Source organism: Etheostoma cragini, chromosome 20, assembly GCF_013103735.1.
Source record: "Etheostoma cragini isolate CJK2018 chromosome 20, CSU_Ecrag_1.0, whole genome shotgun sequence".
NCBI lineage: Eukaryota > Metazoa > Chordata > Actinopteri > Perciformes > Percidae > Etheostoma > Etheostoma cragini.
Window position 1 is genome coordinate 2,841,548 of NC_048426.1, and position 24,414 is coordinate 2,865,961.

The following is a 24,414-nucleotide window of genomic DNA, read 5'->3' on the forward strand; positions in this document are numbered from 1 at the left end:
AATAATATAATAAAACTAGAGGGAGGCAGGGCATACAGCCCGATCCGGTTGTGGAGAGTTCTAGCCTGACCAGGCTTTTCTCTTTACCCTGTCTCTCTTAGTTATTCTTTAATAGTTTTAGACAGCTGGGGGACTTCCTTCGACACACTCAGCTCCTCTCTCCTCTATCTTTCTATCTTCCCATCTTCCCATTTTGTGTATATCCATGTCCCAGAAATGCTTGTTACTAACCTAGCTCTGGGGAGTCATTCCCCGGAGTCCTTAGGTTCTTTTTCCCCCAGTATGTTTCCTTGGATCAGGGAGGCTCCAAAATCATAGTAGCAGCTGTCGCCATGGTCTACACGTTCTGCGATGCCATGTTACATCCTGCCACCATCTGCGGTGCCCAGCTACGTCCTGCTGTGCCTTGTAATACTGCACAGTGCCCTGCTATGCCACAGACTACTACAAAGAACTACTAGAAACTACCTTTTTTTTGGGGACTGTTACGGCCACTTTTCATTCTAACCCCAACCGGCACCGTCAGACACCGCCTACCAAGAGCCTGGGTCTGTCCGAGTTTTCTTTCCAAAAGGGAGTTTTTCCTTGCCACTGTCGCACTGTTGCTTGCTCTGGAGGGAACTACTAGAACTGTTGGGTCCTTGTAAATTCTGGCGTATGGTCTAGACCAACACTATCTGCAAAGTGTCTTGAGATAATTCATGTTATGAATTTGTACTAAAAATAAAATTGAATTGAATTTATCTTTTTACTACTTGACTATACGAAATTAGATAAAAACGTCTACTGTCTATCTGACAGTGTTATAGCTAAATTTAAGGGAGCTATTCCAACAGCATTTAACTGAATGTCAGGCTTTGATATACTATGTTAACTTTAGTCCCTCCCAAATTGAGAATATTTTTAGACGGTGCTACGACCTGCCTACAAACAACTTTAGACTCTGTTGCTCCTCTCAAAAAGAAGATGATGAAGCAAAGGAAACTACCACCTTTAAGAACCTATAACTCCCAAACTTGAAACTTAAAACAAACCTTGCAAAAACATGAAAGTAAATGGTGTTCCACCAAACTGGAAGAATCTCTTATAGATTGGCAAGACAGTCTGAAAATGTATAGGAAGGCCCTCAGAAATGCCAGATCAGACCATTACTATTGCTAATGAGGCCAGGCTGACGGGTCACAACTCTATTAAGCAATTGATTCCTATAGCTCTGAGTAGTGAAGATTTCCAATATGTAACAATTAGAGATACAATTCATCACCTCTTGGTTCATCTTTAAATGCAGGACTGCTAGAAAGAAAGACAAGACCTGACATATACTTAGACTGCTTTTATCCTAAAGACAATGTTAAAGCTAAGCTCACTACCTGTCTCTTAGACCCCATCCCAACGAGGCTACTTAAAGAAGCGTTACCCATGGTTAACATTTCATTACTATGTACCGCAGTCATTTAAAGTAGCTGTGATAAAACCTCTCCTGGAAAAAAACGCCTTCGATCCTGAGGTCTTAGCCAACTATAAACCTATATCCAATCTTCCCTTTCCCTTTCCCTTTCCAGAATGAAGAGTTACTTGTGCTTCCTAGAGTCTGTAAAATTAGAATGGGAGCCAGAGCCTCCCGCTGTCAGGCTCCTCTCCTGTGGAACCATCTCCAAGTCTGGGTTCAGGGGGCAGACACTGTCACCACATTTAAGAGTAAACTTAAAACTCTCTTCTTTAATAAAGTTTATAGTTAGGGAGTGAGGAGTTGCAGCATTCGCCTAGACCGGCGGGGTAGGGTTTATAGCTGAGGATACGGCAACCCTTCTCTGCTTCTCTTCATAGTCGTCAGACTCATCTACCAACCCTTATAGAACAGGCTCAGGTTTGCCTTGGTTCAGCTCTTAATTATGCTGTAATAGTTTTAGACTGCTGGGGTACTTCCTTTGACACACTGAGCCCCTCTCTCCTCTCTCTTCTCTTCTGTGTGCATCAGTGTCCAAGAAACACTTACTAACTTAGCCAGTGAGTCCTTGTGTTTTGGCCCAAAAGTTTTCCTCGTAACAGGGTGACCCCTAAAACATGGTTGCAGGTGTTGCTGTTGCCCGGTTCTGAGCCCTGCTATGCCCCTCTAAACCCTGCTACATCCAGCTCCGCCCTGCTATGACCTGCTATGCCCTACGCCATGAACTACAAAAACTACTATTTGTAGTAATGGTTTGACATTTGTGACTATAAATACCCCAACCGGCACCACCAATCAAGATCCTGGGTCTGTCTGAGCTTTCTCCCTAAAAAAAAGTTTTCCTCACCACCTGAGGTCTCTCCCTGATAGAAGGTTTTTCCTCGCCACTTTCACACTATAGTGTAAGTGTAATTCCCCCAAGTTGCACTTGTCTCTTTAACCCCCCTCCCAAAAAAGCCCAGCCTGCTCTGATTGGTCAATTTCCAGGTCTTCTGCTTCTGCACTCTCAGAGACTCTGCACCGTCATTGCAGCCGGGGAATGACTGTAACTGTCACTGTAGCGGCACTTTGTACCTTTGTACGATATGGCTGTGACATCACAACTGTGCCCTGGCGGCTTGTTTAAAGGCACAAATGGTAGATGCAGGCTGTGTATTACTGTGGATTGAGCGTTTTTAAACTTATACACAGTATTCATACAGCACATCAGCACCTTATTATAAAAAAGACTCACTTTTTACAGTCCTGAGGGGAACCACTTACATGCCGGGAACAGGACTATGGCACCAACTCCTGAACAAACTACCAACAGCAGTCTGCAGTAAATCCTGTTTTTTTTGTCTACAGCCCGAACATAGTATAGCTGTATTTTTCAAATACTAACACATATGAAAGATACCGAAACCCACCCAACCATCCCTGCTTGTCCAACAAGTCTAGATCTTGCAGAAGGATTCTATTCAGTTTAGTGCAATGTTCGGAAATAACTAAGTATGAATACACTAAAGAGTTGAAAAAATAAATAAATTAAACAAATTAAACAAAAATTAAAACGAAGTGGGGGGGACGTTGCTGCTCCCTCACTCTGGTATAAAAATCTCTATATACCGTATAAAGCTCCCATAATTCGCTTTTTTAAGCATACAAATGTTTGCTTAAAATTCACTTGACTTAACTGAATGGAAACAGCTAATGACATTTTTTATTTTGAAATATATATGTATCTGTTTCAGCCATTTTTTTTAGAAAAAAAATACGTATTGGTGTAGCTTCAAACAATACCATAGCTGTTTTATTCCAGCAAGTTTTCATACAAAAGCTCAATGAAAATCTGTTTGTCACCATGAGAATGAACTGCGTATGCACAGATTTATAAAGAAGATGTTTTGACATCCTTGTCATGTAAGCTTAATGTGAAACAGGCAACCCGTAGATCATCGTGTCGGCATGGTGTTGTCTCATTCCCGCTTTAATCAGAAGGAGAGAGCGGGACTTTTCCCTGATTGAATGGCCTGCCTCCTTTGTGTTGTACACTATTCCCTGATTTTACTCTCCATTTCCATCACATCTGGACACTGAAAGGCCCTTTTGTGCAACGAGAGAACAATAAAGAGACAGAAAAAAGGATAGTGAGTGAGGAGTAGAAGAGGAGTTTGAATCTTTCCGAATATACTTTTCCTACCGCCAAACTTATATTAACCTCCTCCTGTTCCTTTGTAAGATAGAGAAAAAACAGAGCTGAATAGTGTCATTTCTTTGGTGAGGCAGGGAGGAGCCTGCGTGGTGCATTAAAGCGTCTGCCAGTTCAGATTGAAGACAGTTATATGAGAAGGAATAAGAAAGAGAGCGAGAGAGAGAGAGAAAGGTCTAAAAAAAATCTGATACATTAAAAAAAGGAAACTGTACCTTTTTGACAGTAGGTTCACCAGTAAAGCCACTGAAATGAAGGGTATTAGATCTCCTTGGAGGAGACGTCTGATTTGCTTGCATGAGTATTCACCTGTCACTTCTCAGTTTTTCCTATAAAGCCTTTGGGAATTTAAGAGAGCGTTGATTAAAAGTGAGCAAACATTCCTTCTCGGGTTACAGCTCTGCACTGTAATAAACTGTGTTTACTGTATCAGTCCCGGAATTAATGAGACTAAATGGTTGGCTGAGTTTATTGCAGAGATGAAGCACATAAGCTGTTCTGAAAGTTTCCTTGACTCAACTTGTGTAGTTCACTAAAATGAGAAAAGTTATAGCATCAGCAGAACAATGTTGAGATTCAATAATAATAATTTTTAAACTGTGAAAAAGACAATAACAAAATAAGCTTGCTCATAATAGCACAAATGTGTGTTGTCACTCCCACAAGGCTGTGTGCCAATGTTGGTGTTGATATTCTAAAAATTGAAAAAGTTCTAATAATTTTACAGTTGTTAACATCATGCAAATTAGCATCCATCATGGCGGACCTTTATGGTACAAGAGGCTTTTTTGTAGAGCACATTGAGCTGCATATGGGTGAGACATTTTAAGTCAATCCAATTTATGGGCAAGGGGTGTTTAATAATTAATTATAGTGTCACCATTTGGCAAATTGGGCTTATGTTTCTTGGAAACAGAAAGCACATCAAGTTTGGTGTTTTTGGCTCATTCCAGCCCACCGCAATTTCGGCGGAAGACAATGAATAATAAACTGGAGCGAACACAATAGGGTTCTACCCCTTCGGGGTTTGAACCCTAACTAGAGAAGGTGGTGTTTTGTATGGGAGCTGCATTTGAAGCACTTTAAGCAATTGAAGTGTCAGCTGACATTGAAGCTCTGACAGCGTTGGTTGGTCGGATAAACTGTTGGAGCCAAACCCGCTGACTTTAGTTGAAGTGGAATTAGTAAATACAGTTGAAATTTTAAGTGTAAAGGTGGGGTAGGCAGTTTTCTGGAAAGGGCAAAACAAACGTAATGAGAATGACCCTTATGTTTTCTTTGTAATGCCCTTTGAAATGACATATGTGATTCAAGGCTCTAGCTATGAACTTGGATTAATTTAATTTTAATCTGTGACCCTCCAGTTCCCAACCCAACTCCCTATGGATTTAGCTACTGCCACCCCAAGGATTAGCCTCAGCTGTGAGTTTTTGGCTACACTTAGCAGAAGGATAAACTTATAGCAACATTTTCTTTTAATCTGTGAAACGTTTTGTTGATATTGACGCGCGTTTTATTGCGTTTATTGTCAGACTCTCTTTTAGACAGCTCTTTGAGAAGTCTGCCTTTTTTTTATTTGCTGTTTTGGCAGTTGTTGCCCATGCTGGAATAGCAATTCCACCAACCTTTCCAACTCCAAGCCACAAGTGTGTGCACTGGTAATAATTGAAGTGTCAGTTTATATGTAAGCAGTGCTCACTTAAACAAAAAAACTGCATGTGTAGTTTTAAAATTGTGTTTGTTTGCAAGTGAGATGTATGGAAGTTTAAGCTAAAGCAGGTGAAGTATCAGTTGTCAGCTTCTCAGCTGGTTCTGTGCTAACAAACCATCTTGTGCGTCACATTACTAAAATGGTTACAGCCAACAGAAGAGTTATAGAGAGAAAAGCAGCTGAAATGAGTAGATGGCAAATCAATCGAAGCTGTTCAACTGTCATCTATGGTCCACCGATGAAAGTGTTTAAAATTAGAGTGTGTGCAAAGTTACTAGTGTTTAAAATAGTGTCAAATTTTAAACTGTCATTTGAGGAAGTATTAGTTGAGGCTAATGTGCATGATTGTGTTCTCTGTAAGACACGGTCAATCAGCTGCTAATGCCACTTAGTCGTCGCATACACTATCTGCTGTAAAACCTGCTGTAAAAGGTCCTGTACCTGTCGCACATTATCAAAGAAACAGAGCACAACTCATCTTCTGAGAAATCTTTCATTTCTTAAACGTATTCACACAAGCAACTATGGATAATGTGGCAGACTCTCAGCTGCACATTTACTCCGTTAAGCTGGATGTCACAGCATTTGATCAAATCTAGCCATGTGTCCCAATTTGAAATTGATAATACACAGTATACACTTTGTTACTTTAGCTTTTTTGTAATTAGAATTTTGACGAAATAATTTACTTTTCAGTTTTTTACTTCAAGTGATAACATGTTTGACAATGGCTGTCAACCAAACTGAGGCTTTCAATAGCCACTGCCAGTTTAAAGTTAATTCCAGGTATGTTTTCAGTAAGACAAATCTTCAAAACATATGAACAGTCGAACAAATACACCATTTTTATATTAACTTAATTGGAAAATAAAATAAAAGTGAAGGCCGCTTGACCAAAGACTGTATTCATGTGTGGAACATCTCTTTTCCAAACATCTGTGGCTCTTTGGCCCCCATCACGTCTTTATAATCTTGCTCTTTGACATATTTCAATGTCATTTAGATACAAATCCGGTTATTGGCGTTGTACATGACTTGACAGCCTGGCCAAAGTATTTAGGATAATATTTCAAAAACTGGACCTTCTGTGTGTTACACCATGGTCTTAAATGAGGACACTAGACTATAAATTACCACTCAAGGCTTTCATAGTAAGGACCAATCTCTAAAAATTCCTCAAAGCTGATTGGTTACATGCAGCAAACACATGGCGCTTTTTGGTGACTCAGACTCGGTTAAAGAGAACATTTTCTTCCAGGGTTAGAAGTTTAAATCTGACTGCCCATCAGTGGTAGACCCCCAATGTCATCTTCTTTTTTTTTTGGACTTTTCCTTTGGTTTTATAGAGCCTTTTGGAATTAAGAACTAAAACATCATAAACTTCTTAAAGGTAAAGTTATTGTCACATACTGTACACATACATGTAGTAAAATTCATTCTCTGCAATTAACCCATCCCTCGAGAGAGCAGTCACAGTTTGTATTTTAACTATACAAAATAACATGATTGATTCCACAAAACGCTCTTTGGTCTCTTATTCAATTTTTATAGCAGTTGAAAACAAATTGAAGTGGTTTTGAAATAGTATTAAGTAAAAGTTGACATATTCCAGTCTGTGATTATCCATCAACATCCATTCCTTTAATTTTAGTCTAAATAATTCCTAATTTCTGCTTTAGGGTTAGAAAATTAGTTTTTTACTATAAATTCCAAAAATAACTGTAAATTTAAAGTCAATAAGTTTGTGTTATTTAGTGTTAAACGTCAAAAAAGTGAGAATCAGTGAAAAAAGTGTTGAAAAAAAGGGACAAAAATGTAAGAAAAAGTTAAAAACAGTGATTAAAAAGTGTTGATTTTCAATTTTGACGGAAAGACAATGCAAGGGTTAGCCCAGATCCTTCTTGCTGTGAGGCCACAGTGCTAACCATTGGGCACCATGTTGCCTTTTTTATTTTATTTTTTATTTTTTTAAAGTAAAGGTACTTTTTCGTCACATACATTTAGCGATTAGTCTACATAGATGACATTTTGTTTATGGGTTAGTTGATCCTTCCGATTTCTTTGTGTTGGCATTTTAACCCTTGTTGTGTTGTCCTTTTCTATGCTTTTTTCCCCCAGCTACCGCCAGAATATACAACCTTTAAACCAACTTCTTAACACAAGTTATTTTTTCAAAATTCATGATCAATAAACCTCATTTATATGATTTTACACCTATTTTTTTTAGGTAAAAAGCAGAAATAATGAAATATTTTGGCTTGTGGCTTTTGTCATGGTTTTTTAAACCGTTTTTTTTTCCTACAAATGATGTAAAACATAACATCTGGAATTCAATGATATTACGAAGAATGTTGTATTGAACCAGCCGTGTTGTTGTTATTATTTTTTGCCAATTTGGTTAAAAGAAGCACATATTTGTCTGAGTAGAAACTTTGAAAAATGGATCATCTTTGACCCAAAGGAGGAGGGTTAAACTCATGTCGATTCGGGAAACATCCGCCAAGCTTGAACCGACAATTAAATTATTTGTATCTTTTTTTAATCTTTTTGTCTAAAATTCTCATCACACACTTGACAGCCATTTAAGCTCCAGAGCTTGCCTCTCTATGTGCACATTGTCCACCAAACAAGGTCCTTCCCGGGGCTATTTTGCAGAGGCACAATTGCTGCGTTGGCGCTTAGCACCACCCAAGACAATTTTGATTGGTTAAAATAATGCCAATCAACCAGAATATGTGTGGACTAACCAGACTTTCCTCCATTGGCAATGCTAGACTAGTGGAATCCAAGCTAGCAGATATCCGGCTGAAAAGAGTGACAGCTGACGCAATTTCGGGGAGCTACGGAGCAATCTTGGAAATGGTACGTCGCGGATACAGATACAAAAAACATGTCCCGTTACCTACAGATCCTGCATTCGTAAATGCAGATACTTGTTTGTAGAGATTAGGGCAGTAGAGACCCGAGTTCTCAAGCTAAATGTACATTGTTTTCAGCTCCTTATAAACTTTTTACATGCGTGCATGCACATCGTAAGACACATTGTGTCCACCTGATGATAGACCTTCATTAGCAATAAGAGCTTTAAAAGGCCTTGTTGTGTTGTCAGCAATGTTGGGCCAGTTACTTTTAAAAAGTTAATTAGTTACAGTCACTAGTTACTTCTTCCAAAAAGTAAGAAAATTAGATACTCAGTTATAAATAATTAAAATAAGTAGTTACTTAAGAAAGTAACTAATGTGTTACTTTCAAGTAAATTGTTAAATGCTCAAATGTGACTCCACCTCCACCCCTCTTTAATGGAACTTAAAATACATGTTCAATTATTTATGATCAATCTGAATATTATAATGAAATGGACACTTAATACAACACATTATTAACAGAAACTGTACACAAATCTAAACTCTTTTAATGTTGCTGTGGGACAAAGTGAGACTAGCCTCCAATCAGATGCCATGTACGTAGATATTATGTCTAGTGGATCTATAGAAATAACAACATAGAGGTTTTGGAACTTTTGATATTTAACACGCCACAACTGGGCAAAAGTAAATAATGCTTGTTAAGCACTATAGCAAAAAATTAATACATATATTCACTCTTGGTGGTGGTGGTGTGTGTGTGTGTGTGTTTGTGTGTGAGGGAGAAGTGAGAAAGTATCTTTAGCAGGAAAAGTTACTCCCCCCCCCTTTGATTGAAAAAAGTTGTTTGATTTGATAATTGGTGTCAAAAAGATTAGATACGCTAAAAGGAATTTCCGTGAACTCAATATTATCACGTAAATTTGACAGCCTTAATAAATCCCTTATGTATGTATACATTCATTTCCAGCTGTAGTCCTCAGCCAGGTGACAATATGCATCAAAACATACCATGGTTAAAAAATTGTAATACGTTGTATTTCATCTGTAATGACAGCAAGCCTAAACAAAAAGGATTAAGACATTGAATTAGTCCAATAACAATACAAAGGAGACAATGGAAAAGAGAATAGTCACAGAGGCCACATTAAAAGCACATGCAAGACAACATGGAGACAGGCAGCAGAGATGGAACGGCATTAACAATGACTACGTCACGTCTCTCTACCAAATTCCAGAGGATGCGTAGTGGCTGCGGATTGGCTCCGCTGCGTGGCGGCTCCAACACCCAAGAGGTCCCGATTTGTTGCAGAATGGCTGAGGCCATGACTGACAGCTGAATCTTGAGGACCCACAAGCTCTTGCAGATTCATGTAGAATAGAACCACAAAACCAACAACAGTTTGTTTCCATCCAGAGGAAAAGAGGGGAAACTACTCTTGCTCTGTGCTGTGTTTTAAAGGTGTAGTGCAGGGAGATATGATCATGCTCTATTTTATTTTGAAAATTAACCGGACAGTTATTTGTTTGTGTGTTCAACTGCCTGTCCTGCACTCTCTGCCGTGTGCTGAATCACTGCGGAGCTCTCAGGCGTACGGCAAAAATAGAAACTCTGCATATCTGCCCCGGAGGGCTGGGGATCGCCGGAGCTGGAGTCGGTACGCAGCCGTTCAGCAGTCAGTGGAAGAACACACATTGACTTTAACGGAAACCTAATTACTCCGCCACCATTATGCATCTTGTGGAATTTGGAGGTAAAACGAGTTAATAAAAGAACTAGTACCCCCAACTCACCAACTTTTTGGGGGAGAGTCATCACCCCCCATGGAAAGATTCTAGGGGAAACACTGAGCGAACTCCAAATCTTTCAAAATACAGGTCTTGGCAGAGGGGAAAGTGAAATTCACATTCCCACATAAAACTAGAATCCCTAAACACATTTCAAGTGATTTGTTTCTGTTGCACTGATCCAAAATACCTTCTGGATTACAGCATCAGCTTAATGTGAGTTTTTCTTTTACCAAGGCAATACAGGAAGCATTGATGTGCCTGATAGATAGGATTCAGGTAGGAAAGGTAGATCATGTCATGTTTGGAGGACAGATTTTAAACATTATAAAAAAAACATACCACAACATAAAAATGTGTTTATGGAGTGGAAAAACATGAGTTGAATCAGCTGACTTTCCTCCACGCCTGAGGCCTGGGTTGAGCAAACAACCTCCATGTCTCCATGGCAGCAGAGTGCTGCGAACTGTGCAGTAACAATTCAAAAACACCCCCAGCTCTAAATGTAGGAGCTTTCCTCAGTCTTTTCTGTGTGAGCAGACATTTCCAAAAGACACACCTGTCTGACCCACATGAAAGGACAGTTATGATTATCTGGAATAAATCTGATTTTGGTTACGTTAGAACAGCCCTCTTGCTTTCTGGGCTTGGCTTGGCTGAGGGCCAACAGCTCAGTTGCCACCGCAGACTGTGATCATCTTGTTGTCAGACGTCAGAGAAATTTTAACCAAAAGGCAGCTCCTTGCTTTAGACCAGATATAAATTTAAGACAAAAAGTAAAATTTTATCCTTCAGTATATTATTGCAAGTCTTAAAAAGTCTTCTCACTTACAGTTTGGTTGACATAAAGCCCTTAAAATGTAAGTAAAAGAGTTCCTTAGCCATCCTAGAAAAGCAAATTCTGCAAAACAATGATTACATTTAAAAAAAGAAGACTACCCAACAGGCAACCTACTATTTCACAGCCTTAATATAAAAACTCTGCTTCTGTTAAAATTTCTGTGTTGGGTAATCACAGTTGAAAAAAAAACGTAGCACATCTTTTTTGGTTTTGCGCTCAACTAGGCAACGTGATCGTGAGTCAAATTTTGGCCAGATCCTGTAACATCATGTTGCCATTTCATCCTAACCACATATTTTTTGCCAATTTCTTTGTTGTAGAAACAGGCAAAGACATTGAAATCATGTTGTGTCTTTTAAGGGAATGTTAGAGGTTTAGCGACCTTGGTAAATTTATATAGAACTACATATTTAGCATAAGCACATGAGAGTGGCATCAGTTTCATTATCTTAGTCTCAGCAAGATAGCGAATATTGCTTTTTTACAAATGTCAACATTTTCTTTAAATGTGTGTTTTTGTTTATTTGCATGTGTTTTCTTAAAGCTCTTTATAATCCCTCAGCCCAAGTCTTAACTGGACGCACCTCCTCCTCTTTGTTTCCAGTTTCTAGATCTTTAAGCCAAGGCTGCCCCTTGAGTCCTGCACTGTGTCCCCAATAAGCATTTTTAATACACAGCATCATCTCTCACTATTCTGTGAGGAGTATGGGAGCTTATCAGGAGTTAATATTAACTGGTTAAAGTCTGCACTCCTTTATTTAAATGATTCTGCCCGCAACCCAACACTGTCTGCTGACATCCCCATTGTTAAGCAGTTTAAATATTTAAGCATTTAGGTCTTCCCCTGCTTAAACCAGATTGTCGAGCATAAGTTTTCTGTTGCTCTAAACAACATTTTGAAAGATATGGAAAGATGGATGGGTGTCCCCATGTCTATTCAAGCCTGTATCTCTGTGGTTTAAATGAATCTTTTACCCAGGATTAATTTTGTGAGCTCTATGCTACCTCTTTCCCTTCTTCTGGTTATTGGATTGAATTACGGTATCTAAATTTATCTGGAAAGGAAAACAGCTGTGACTTAAGATGTCCACTCTACAAAGGAGGAGAGAGGATGGTGGTCTCTCAGTTCTCAACTTTAAACATTATTTCAGGTCCTATGTGTTAAGATCCCTCTATGGTTCTACCCAGATACAGTGAGGAAAATAAGTATATATAAGTATAGTACACCCTGCTATTTTGCAAGTTCTCCCACTTAGAAATCATGGAGGGGTCAGAATTGTCATCGCAGGTGCATGTCCACTCTGAAAGACATAATCTAAAAAAAAACATTATCCAGTAATCAAAACGTATGATTTTTTAACTATTTATTTGTGTATATGATACAGCTGAAATTAAGTATTTGAACACCTAAGAAAATCTATATTAATATTTGGTACAGCAGCTTTTGTTTGCCATTCCAGAGGTCAAACGTTTCCTGTAGTTTTTCACCAGGTTTGCACACACTGCAGAAGGGATTTTGGCCCACTTCTCCACACAGATCTTCTCAAGATCAGTCAGGTTTCTGGGCTGTCGCTGAGAAACACGGAGTTTGAGCTCCCTCCAAAGATTCTCTATTGGGTTTAGGTCTGGAGACTGGCTAGGCCACGCCAGAACCTTGAAATGCTTCTTACAGAGCTGCTCCTTGGTTATCCTGGCTGTGTGCTTCGGGTCATTGTCATGTTGGAAGACCCAGCCTCGACCCATCTTCAATGTTCTAACTGAGGGAAGGAGGTTGTCCCCAAAATCTCACAATAGATGGCCCCGGTCCTCCTCTCCTTAATACAGTGCAGTCGCCCTGTCCCATGTGCAGAAACACACCCCCAAAGCATGATGCTACCACCACCATGCACACAGTAGGGATGGTGTTCTTGGGGCGATACTCATCATTCTTCTTCCTCAAAACACGGTTAGTGGAATTATGACCAAAAAGTTCTATTTTTGGTCTCATATGAACAGATGACCTTCTCCCATGACTCCTCTGGATCATCCAAATGGTCATTGGCAAACTTAAGACGGGCCTTGACATGTGCTGGTTTAAGAAGGGGAACTTTCTGTGCCATGCAGGATTTCAAACCATGACGTCTTAGTGTATAACCAGCAGTAACCTTGGAAACGGTGGTCCCAGCTCTTTTCAGGTCATTGACCAGCTCCTCCAATATAGTTCTGGGCTAATTTCTCACCTTTCTTAGGATCATTGAGACCCTACGAGGTGAGATTTTGCATGGAGCCCCAGTCCAACGAAGATTGACAGTCATGTTTAGCTTCTTCAATTTTCTAAGGATTTCTCCAAAAGTGGAAATTTTTTCACCAAGCTACTTGGCAATTTCCCCGTAGCCCTTTTCAGCCTTGTGGAGGTGTACAATTTAGTCTCTAGTGTCTTTGGACAGCTTTTTGGTCTTGGCCATGTTAGTAGTTGGATTCTTACTGATTGTATGGGGTGGACAGGTGTCTTTCTGCAGCTAACGACCTCAAACAGGTGCATCTAATTTGGGATAATAAATGGAGTGGAGGTCGACATTTTGAAGGCAGACTAACAGGTCTTTGAGGGTCAGAATTCCAGCTGATAGACATGTGTTCAAATACTTATTTGCAGCTGCATCATACAAATAAATAGTTAAAAAATCATACATTTTGATTTCTGGATTATTTTTTTATGATTATGTCTCTCACAGTGGACATGCACCTACAATGACAATTTCAGACCCTACCATGATTTCTAAGTGGGAGAAGTTGCAAAATAACAGGGGGTTCAAATACTTATTTTCCTCACTGTATGTCTGTTTGCTGGCATACCCTAGAAAGTGCTCCATGACGTTCTTTTTGCCTTCATCTCCAACAAACAGTGCCAGCTACTAGGGATGAGCCAGATACTTGGCTGAAACAAGTATCCGGTACGGATAAAGCACTTTTGCCGAGTACAAGTATTATACGAGTAATTCGAGTCAATATCTGTACTCTGATTGACGGTCCTCAGTTGACCGTGTCTGCATTCTGTGATAGTAACAGCGCCCCCCACACACACGCTCGGCTCACTCTCAGATCACTGACAACAGCTCTCTCTCTTTCTCTCTCTCTCTTTCTCAGTCAATCAGGTCCGCGGGTCTTTTCTGTTAACGTTTCGGGTTTCTTCAGCTTCAGGTTTGTTTTTAACTTCGGTTTATAGTACTTACATAGTAACCAGTAGATTTCCTGGTAAACGTGGGTTTTCAGACATGCTGCTTGGGTTAAATGTGACTCGTGTTGAGTCTCTGCTGTCGGAGATTTTTGTTTTGTTTTTTAAACCACAGCTGGCTTCATTAAAGTCAATGCAGATCTGAGAAACAGCATCTGCCTATTTGATCCGTAGAACACAGTCCCCCCCCTCGCCCCCTCTCTCTTTCTCTCTGTCTCTATTGCTGTGTCTCTTTCTAACTCACACACACACAGACACACACACACACACACACACACACTCACACATACCTGGTGTGGAAATAAAAAAAGAACCAAAACCAAAAAAAATCACACTGATCATAAAACAAATAATAGTTAAAAAAAGAAAGACATATTGAGTATGAAAACTCTTGTTCATCATATTTGACTTCATAATTGCAACAGCATGTGTTGTATTCGTTGATGGAAGACTTGATCCGTATATATAGTTTGTTTGTTACCATGACAACACCATTGATCTGAAGCTCGATGCTGTCATGTTAATAGTTTTCTAATCACCAATAAATCTAACATTTTATGATCAACCCACATCAATTGCATGCTTAAAATAACATACTGGTTAAAGCCCCGCCAATTTCAAGACAACCCGACCCACTTCCGGGTTCAATTATGTCCACTTCCGGGTTAGGCCCCACCCAGTCCGAGGACAGATACAGTTACAGATAGTTCATGTGGTAAACAGATACAGATACAGATAATGCTGTACTCGCTCATCACTACCAGCTACGCTTTGCCCCCATTATCTCTCATCTTATCAAAACTTGGAGATTGGCTGAAACATATTGCCATAGAGCTTATAACTGGCACCCATTTTCTCTATTATTCAATAATACAGCACTCCTGATTGGTGGGAGGCCTATAATAGCACCACAATGGGAACATTGCGGGGTTCATTGTCTAAAAGAGATTTTTAGCGAGGTTGTCTTGTTACCCTTTTCTTACTTACAAAACAAATTTAATCTACCACGCTCCTCTTTTTTCTTTTACCTTTAATTAAGATCAGGACTCATTAAATGTTATCAGATCTTGGTGATATATGGCCGCTTTGGCCTTCCTATTGAGAGGGTCTGGATGCACGATTGCCCGGGCCTGAGTATCGATCTTGACCGGCATGATGTAGGGTCTAACATTCCACAAGTATCTCCCAATCCAGACCATCAGCAGATTCACTACAATTTCATTCACAGGACATATCTGACCCCTGTGAAAATGCCTCACATGAAAATGATTAACAGCCCTTTATGCACTTTCTGCACACTAAATGCTCAAAGTGCATATCTTCACATGATCTGGAATTGCTCTCCTGTTGGTCAGTTCTGGAACAATTTGGCGTCCAAAATGTCTTTACTGATTAATGACAATGTACATGTTACTGTTAATGTTTTGATTCTGAATGATCTGTCAGCCCTTCAGCTCTGTAAAACTCCAAAACGTGCTGTTTGCTGGACTTACAGCGAGCAAAGAAGATCATTGCAACCCGTTGGAAACCACCTCATGACTTGTCTATTTGTGACACTTTCCTTTTTGGATTTCATGGATGTGCTCTCCACATATTGCATAAATGGAGCACCAGGAAAGACTTTGGACACTTGGCTCAGCATTGCTTAATCTTTGAAATCTATGCTGTAAACCTGTGCTTCAGCCTTTATGTTGAAATCTTTTGGTTTTGATGTTCTGTTATTGTTTCCTGTTATTATTGTAATAATATTATTGAGTGTTTGTTAAAAGTCAGGATTTTGTGGCCGCCTGCTTTGAGTGTATGAATGATCTAAGACCAGCGGCTTTAACCTCCATAGCTATGAAGGTATGTGAGAAAATCATGTTGAATAGTCTGAAGCCCCATGTGGAGCAATATCTCAACCCCTGCCAATTTGCTTATCAGAAAGGGAGAGGGGCTGAGGATGCTAATGTCTGTAAATTGGACAGTGTCTATGCTCACCTGGATATAGGGGGAAGGTGTGTGAGAATTCTATTTCTATACTATGATTTTAGCTCAGCGTTCAATACGATACAACCACACATCCTTGTAAATAAGCTTTTGACGATGAAGGTTCCAGGTGTTTTTATCTCGTTCGTTTATCAATTTGTTAAGTTAAACTCAAAAGTTAAGGGTCACCCCAGGGAACTGTTTTATCACATTTTCTTTTTGACCATTTACACGGCAGACTATCGTCCACAGCGGGCAAGCTGTCAGGTTGTTAAATTTGCTGACGACACAGCGCTCATTGTGTGAATCGAAAATGATGACTATAGTTACTATCAAAATGAGATAAAAGCCTTTGTTGATTAGTGTGATATGCATTTCCTGGAACTCAACATTAAGAAAACTAAAGAATTAGCGGTGTGCTCTTTCTTTTAGACCTCAGGCTATTAGACAGCTCAACAAGCACTTTAAACATACATTTTTATAAGTTTTTATTTTATTTTATTTATATGTTGTATTTATGTATAATATTGTAGTGTATTTGTGGTATTGTATTTATTCTCTAGTTTTTTTATGGGTAAGATGGCGAGTATGAGCACTGCAGTTTCCATTTTTATGGATGGAATAAACTTGACTTGATCGTGGGCCCCAGTTTTCATCTCAAGTTTGAAAGGCTTATTGTGCGGCTCTGGGTGCTTCTATTAGCCTCAGCTCTGGTTACCATCCTCAGTCCAACGGCCAAATGGAACGGGCTAACCAGGACTTGGATGTGGCGCTCTGTTTCGTTGCTGACCATAACCCTCCTGCTTGGAGCACCCACCTCCTCTGGATCAAATATGCTGTTCATGGTCATGTCGGGTTACCAACCTCCCGTTTCCTGTGCAGGAAGAGGAAGTGGCGGTTCCTTCTGTGCAGGTACACCTTTGTTGCTGTCGCTGGGTCTGGAGAGAGGCCAGAGCTACGCCGGTGCACCGCTGCCAGGAACCGGCGCCTGGCTGATCGCCATCACGCTCCTGCCCCTGCCTACGCCCCAGGTTTGTGTGTGGTTGTCCTTCCGCAACTTCTAGAAGTTGGGTCACGTAAGATGGCTCCTTGTTAAATCTCCAGTGAAGAATTCCACTTTGACCTGTTGTCCCTCTATTGATATTGTTGTTCATCAACTTCTTCCTACTCCTTTTGAACATCGAACATTTTTAGTTTTGTTTGAATGAGTTTCGATTTTGGAAGACTGTGCTATGAAGTACATGACCTTATTTATCTGTCATTTCAATTTTATATGTATGCAAGAATGCATGTATTTAAATCTTTTATTTTAATGTTGTTGTTTTTTTTGTTCAGATAAACTATATTAACCTCACCTCCGGTGGTCCAGCCCCCACCAGAGCTGAGCCAGCCCTACTGTTTATGCTTTTCCACTGCCTGCCACTATTCCACACCCTCAGACACCCTTCGTCTTTACCAGGACGTCATCTCAACACCTTGTCTAACTCTCTTACTGCAGATATTGAGGTTAAATAAAATTTAACTTCAGTCCATAGGCAATTGAATGTATGTGTCTGAATCTGCTTCTGGTGTCCAAACTATGAACAAACCGTAACAGATAAGTTTATTCATAATAACAAGCTTCTCATATTTTAAGTTAAAGTCAGATTGTTGTTTTGCTGTAATATGTTCCTGTAATATGCAGCAACAATCAAAGGATAAATTTAGAAAAACCTTTCGTACTACCTTACAATTGTCCTAAGATGCAGAAATTACTCAGTGTGTGTGTGTTCCCTTGCCGACAAAGTGCTTAACATACAAACCAATTAAAAGTACTGTCATTATTTTACATGTTAAGCTGTTAGTGTGAAGTGAGATTGAAATAAACATTTTCAGTGTTTTTTAACTGTGATGTGGCTCTAACTGCGTTGTCCGGGAGGATTTACGTCCCTTTCGATCAGATTTTCTGAATTCCTCTCAGCATAATAAGGTCATGCTGCTTTATTTCAGCCGTAATCTGCACGCACCTGAGGTGGTCGGCAGGTTCAGCGTTGGAAAGTCACAAATTTTACAGTTGGATTGATATTACTTAACTGAGCTGAATAGCAGAGCTTGTTTGACATTTTGAAAATAGTTTCTAAGGCCACTAAAAAGGGACAAAAGGGTAAGTAAGGGCTGATGATTTTGGCCTTTTGCTGAAAGTCGGGTGTCAACGCTGTCCTGTTATAATATAATGGAAGTGTAGAATAGTTGGAAAACTAGCAATTAATCCTGTCCTAACCTTCTTCTCTGCCCTTTTAGCTCAGCGGAATTCTTTTGCATTTGGTCACAAAACAGGTGGTGGAACCTGGGTGACATAGTCACTAAACGAGAGTGGTGGAATGTAACTAAGTACATGTACTCAAGTACAAATTTGAGAAACTTGAGTCTTTTGTTTTCATACAACTTTCTACTTCTTACTCTCTTACATCTACATCAATCTGACAGCTTTAGTTTTGGGAGTAACGCATTTTAAAAGTAACAAAATTACGGTAATGTATTCCTTTTTGCTAACATGATAGTAATTACAATTTGGTAGAATTAAACTCGTTACAATCTCAGTAACGCAAGTAACATTGCATTTTAACGCTACATTCAGTTGTGTTTTATTTTTTATAGAATTCACCAACACTCTAAAACATTTCTTCAACGGAAAAAAATCTGAGTATTATTTAGTGTTGCTGTATTCAACAGTTGAGATGACTGCAGAAACACACATTTGCGAGATGGATATTATTTTCTGGAGTTATTACGCTGCGTTGAAGCGAGCTGTCACGTCTCTGTTACCGTGGTCAAGGCCAGAACCGGGGACGGGACAGACAACATCTGTGTCCCTCCAGGTGACGGTACGTTGCGTAGAGCAGCTTGTCTGAGCCAGCCTTCACAAAGCGAAGCTCCGATGGCAACATTTCAATCTGTTATGTATAACACTGTTACGTTATTTATATATATATATATATATATATATATATATATATATATATATATATGTATATATATATACATATATATATTATATTTGAGGGTCTTTTACATGCTGTCAGAACGGATCGTGCAGGCAGGGCGGATCGTGTACCAACAGGATCTGTTGGTCCATTTCTTTAACTATCTTTAAATGCTAGCGTCTCATGTTCATCTCATTAAGCTAGCGTACACAACATACAACTTCCGTGTAGACTACGTCAAAATAAAAGCACTTCCTGTGACATTTCACAGTAAAACTAAATTACTGTTAAATAAAGTTGTGTACATTTTACCATGTCAGCTGTAAATCAATTACTGTAAATATTATAGATAATGTGTTAAATCAAACTATATTTGAGATTGAGATAATTTTGGAAGTAACTTGCCCAACACTGGCAGTTACTTTACACATTAAGATGTTGGCACACAAAACACATAAAAACATTTTATTATCATGAAACTAGCCAAACCTATAACAGCATACAACTCCAGCTGAGATGATTGGATCAGTAAACACACAACTGTTTGGATTGTTTCCAGTTTCTAAAATGGGAGGACTTTTCTGTATTGAGTACTTTTATTTTTACATTTTTCTGATGATACTCTAACTTAAGTAAAATGTTCAATGAAGGACTTTTACTTCTAACCGAGTATTTGTACAGTGTTGTGTTAGTTCTTTTTCTTAAGTTAAGGATCTGAGTACGTCTTCCACCACTGGTAAGCAAGGTTTGTTGCCTTGCACAGATATAGTGCAAAGTCATAATTTAAAAAAAGAATGCTGGTATTGGCTTTAAAGACAGTCTGCAGTTTTTAATGTCATGAATATATGTGTTAAGCTTTACCAAAGTGTAGCTTTATGTGAAAGCTCTGCATGGATTTACTAGCAAATGCACCAATTTTGGCAACTCCATGGACAGTTGGCTCCAAAATGTCACAATTTTAAGATTAGGCGTACCTTTTCCCAGCAAACACAAAAGAAAACCACCTAGAGTTTAAGACCTGTTATTCACCTGGTCAACAAGTGTTGCTCTTAACTAAATGTACGTGAATAATGATGTACACTTTTTCAAGGTGAAATGCACAAAACTAACCTAAAAGAATCTGCTTTTGCATTCAGTTCTTTAAATGAGAAGATTGTTGTTTTTTTTCAAGTAAAAAAGACTGAGTCATGAAAAAGGGCAAGAAGGGAAATATGCACAACTAACTGGAACAAAACCAAATCTTGCAGCAGCTGCAAGTTTGTTGTGGGGAGTGTTTGAATACTTTAAACGTGACATATTAACAATAATCCTCAGCAGAAACTCAGAGCAGAGAAAAAGGCTGGAGGAGTTTTGATAGAATCCAGCTTTGTTTTCTTCTCTCAGTATCTTCAGATGACTCATTCATTCAGTTTTTTAGAAATCCTTTAGAAATACTGAATACTTGTTCTGATTCGTGGATTCTTTCTCTGCCCACTTCAATTATCTTATGATAAATCTATTTGCCGTATTAGTCGCTGACACACACACTGCGGCATGATGTTGTATGATACGAGGCAGCACCAGCGGACTCTTTCTGAGTGAAGGGAGGAACTGTGTGTTCCCTCTTGTGTCCTCTCTTCTCCCTTAGCCTTTGCTCCAGTAGCAGAGAGACAGAAAGATAAATGTTTTCTCCGCCTCAGATTGGCCAGTGTGTGTGTGTGTGCGCATGTGTTTGTGTGCTGTGTGCGTAGCACTGAGCCCGGCAAGAGAGACAAACATACGATTCCTCCCCCTCAGACTGGCTAGTTTGTGTGTGTGTTTTTGTGAGTTTGTCAGACGGTATCTGCACCAGTGTGGAGTCGCCCTGGTACTTTCAAAAGTCCAAATACCAAGTTCCTTTGCCCAATTTTATTTCTTCCCTAAACCATATCTGAATTATTTTCATTGGCCCTCTGTGCTTCGGCTGTTCTCAAGGAGAAGGGACTGGATTCCCAGCGCTTTCATTTACCTGCTGCCTATTACTCCAGTAATAGGCAGAATATTCTGCTTTATGCACTCCGAGGTGAATCACAGGTTAAGTCAAGAAGGGACCAACGGACTATTAGCATCAATATAGAGCTTTATTCTGAAAGAGAGGAGCCGAGCAGAGCACAAGTCTCAGGGAAACCATATGTGTCATGTCACTGAGGCTGGGGGGGGGACTCAGAAGTGAGTTGTAAATATCTTCTGGTTTCTAAATAAATTCTTTATTAGAGAATTGAATTTATGTTTAGCAGAAATAGAACTGTCTTTTTAATTGAGTGAAAGTAAGTCAGTAAAGTAGTGTTTCAATAATTGCCATTTATTCATTTCATTTAAGTGGAATTTGTACAGTACATTGACACAGCTTTTTAGTTTAGTTTTGTATCTATCTTGAACAATCAACACTTAAAATGAGGAAAAAGGAGAAGAACAAAATCATACAAAACACATAGATAAAGCACAGTCATACAAATCAAAGTACTTTCATCAAAAAAAAGGAATGAGTTTGAGAAGGAAGCATAATGCGTATATAGTCCTGCCCCTACTTTCCAATATCACATATTACAGAAAAAAAATCAAATAGCTGTGCATATAGAGCATACAACATTTTAAGTCATACAATAACTTACAATGATACAACAACATAAAACTATACACTTACATTACATTTACATTTCTATATTTAGTCTCCTTTCTGTCTTGGTATTGTTTTCTTGAATCTATTTTTGAACTGATTTCACTGTTTAGTCCATTCCACAAGGTCACCACACAATCTGAAATACTTATTCTTTTAAGAGTAGTTCATACAAGAGGTTTTTTTAAACATAAAAGTACCTCTTAACTAATATTCCCCTTTTCTATCCCTAAACATTGTTTCTATGCTTTGGTCTGTCTGCAGCTGTCAGGAGTCAGGGGAAACAGATTATTGCAATTGTAGCGAATTTAATCAGGTCCCTGGAAAAGGGACGTTTGTTTGTTTGTTACTTTCAGAAAATGCATTCACTGAAAGTAGCTTTGGATAAAAGCTTTTGCTAAATTAACATAATGCGATATGACTGAACGGGAAGACTAACACACTGACGCTATAACCATGAGTTCACTCAGAGGGCACATACTGTACATCCACCAAGGTTACACTCTCCCCTGAATATGTGAGTTTAATGATAGAAAAGTTGGTGGAGACAAAACCAGAGCGGGCAGCGACTTCATTCATCAAGTGGACACAAATCAAACTTTAGATAAATGATTTTGTTGAAAATATATTTTGTCTGGGATTACACGTCCTCATACCAGCGACAGGCAAGACTGTCCTACCTTGAAAAAGGCCAACATAATTTGTTTATTCAAACACTTAATGAATGTGAATGGACTGCATTAGGGCTGGGCAATAATTCAATATTATCATGTTGTGACTAAATTTCTAATTTCACTTGAAACTGTTCTCCACATAAAAAATCTCATCTTGAAAATATTTTGAAAAAGCACCACTCGACAACCCTACAATATTGTCGCAATATCAATAACGATGTACTTTGTCAAAAATAACGTGATTTCAGATTTTCTTCATTTCTCCCAGTCCTTTAGGCATTTCTATAGCGCTTTTCTATTCTTAACCTGGGAGAGACCGATCATCGACCTTGGCCACTTATTGGGTCGTTTTTGGCAGTTTGCAGATTACTGCGTTTCATTTTTTGCCTAAACATAACAAAAAGGGTTTACTTTTTTACAATGTTAAAATTGTCCTGCCACACCTATTTCATTACTTTGTGGTAATGTCTGAAGTTTTACCATGGAAAAAATGCCTTGGTTACATTGTTTCAAGCCATTCTAGCGTAGCGTAGGAAGCCTGCAAGAAGACTCAGCTGAATTTGGGCCAGTTCTCATTAATTTTAGCATTAGTTATTAGTTACTAGTTTAGCTACTTGACTCTGATTGGCTAGCCAATGTGAGCCTGGCTATCAGCGTCCTTTACCCTGGGCGAGCTCATGAATAGTAATGAGCTTGGGCAACATGACGTCAGACTGACCAGCCATTGTACTCGTTGATTTCTCTGCTGATTTCTTTTCAGTGGCTAGAGCTGACAGAAGAGATTGCATTTTATTTTCACATTTATGACATAACACAATGTTGTAAATGCAAGTAAAAATGGTTTTGTGTGGAAAGGCACCTTTGGCAACGTATTTAAAATTGCAACTGTTGCGTTCTCTGGTTTAGATATGAGAACTGATTGTGATATCTTAACTTGCGTATCGGCTACCGAGCCAATACCAGTGTTATATAGTTTTTATTAAGTTTTAACAGATGTATAGTACTATCCCTACATGTATATGGTATCGTGCTAGCTTTGTTGTGTTTGGTTCAGGTTTAACCTTTTGTGAAACTTGAAAAAACACAAACAATGAATGCTGTACAACTTGATTTAATTATATAGTTTGACTTGGTTGAGTCAGTTAAGGAAATAGAACATAATCTACTTTAAAATACATTTTCTTCATAAACTCCAGTACTTGCCGATACCAGGATTTTAGACGGGAGGTTTTTCTGATACTTGTATTGGTATCGGAACATGTCTTTTTCATATCAGTTATAACTCATACACTCAAGTACTGTACACTGTAAAACAATCCCCAATTACATCACATCCTTCCCTCACAACTGTTTCCTTACACAGTGTCTTTGAGCTTTTGCCAGCTTCTAATTGTGATTTGGATCCACAGAGCGGTGTGGGAGTGAGGAGGAGCGGCGGGAGAGGTTACCTTGAACTTTTGTACCTTCAGTCTTGTGGAAATCTTTCTCTTGTCTGGGAAATTTAGGGCTTTTTCGAAATTCTCTGGCAGGACACGGGCTACTTTCGGTCCTTGACCAAAAGACACAAAACCCCTGACGGCAAAAACACCCTGCACGACAGAAATGGCATTTTACACAGTTGGTCAGTGCTGTAAGAAGAAACATTAGAATATGAGTATGAAACTATTGTTAAAAAATGCAAGTCTCCTAAGTTAAAAGGTAAGGCGGGTAACGTTCTGTATTTTAGTTGCCAACAAATTCCATGAAAACGTCTAAAATTCCATACTAACATGCTATTCAGTATCTAAAACAATATGTTAGATTTTTTTTGTAGTTTTTTTTTTAGTACGTCCGAAACCTTAGAATGAAACCAATAGTACGCAAATTGCATACTATTTTGGCTAAAATGTTACAGTATGCAATACTAGGCCGGCATAAATATCCCACAATGCAATGCGGTAGTAAGTTCAGACAAACGGACAGAAACCTCAAATTTACATTTCTACCTATTTAAACGAATGTTGGTTTAGATATTCACCTCTTTCAGTAACAGAGGGGAAGTTGGTAGGGGTTACCATGGTTACGCTTCTCCAACGCATCAATTTATTAAGAGACCTTCAACCGCAAAGAAGAGGTGTTGTT

The 24,414-nt window shown here is 39.0% G+C and overlaps 1 long non-coding RNA gene across 1 annotated transcript; it reads right to left on the reverse strand.

Moving 5' to 3' along the window:
- Window positions 1-1,268: 1,268 nt before the first annotated feature.
- On the reverse strand, window positions 1,269-11,931 carry LOC117935697. The gene is made up of 4 exons (XR_004654809.1): window positions 11,921-11,931; window positions 2,530-2,536; window positions 1,993-1,995; window positions 1,269-1,437 (listed from the first exon to the last, which is right to left on the reverse strand). It is a non-coding gene; the product is annotated as an uncharacterized LOC117935697 (long non-coding RNA).
- Window positions 11,932-24,414: the final 12,483 nt, after the last annotated feature.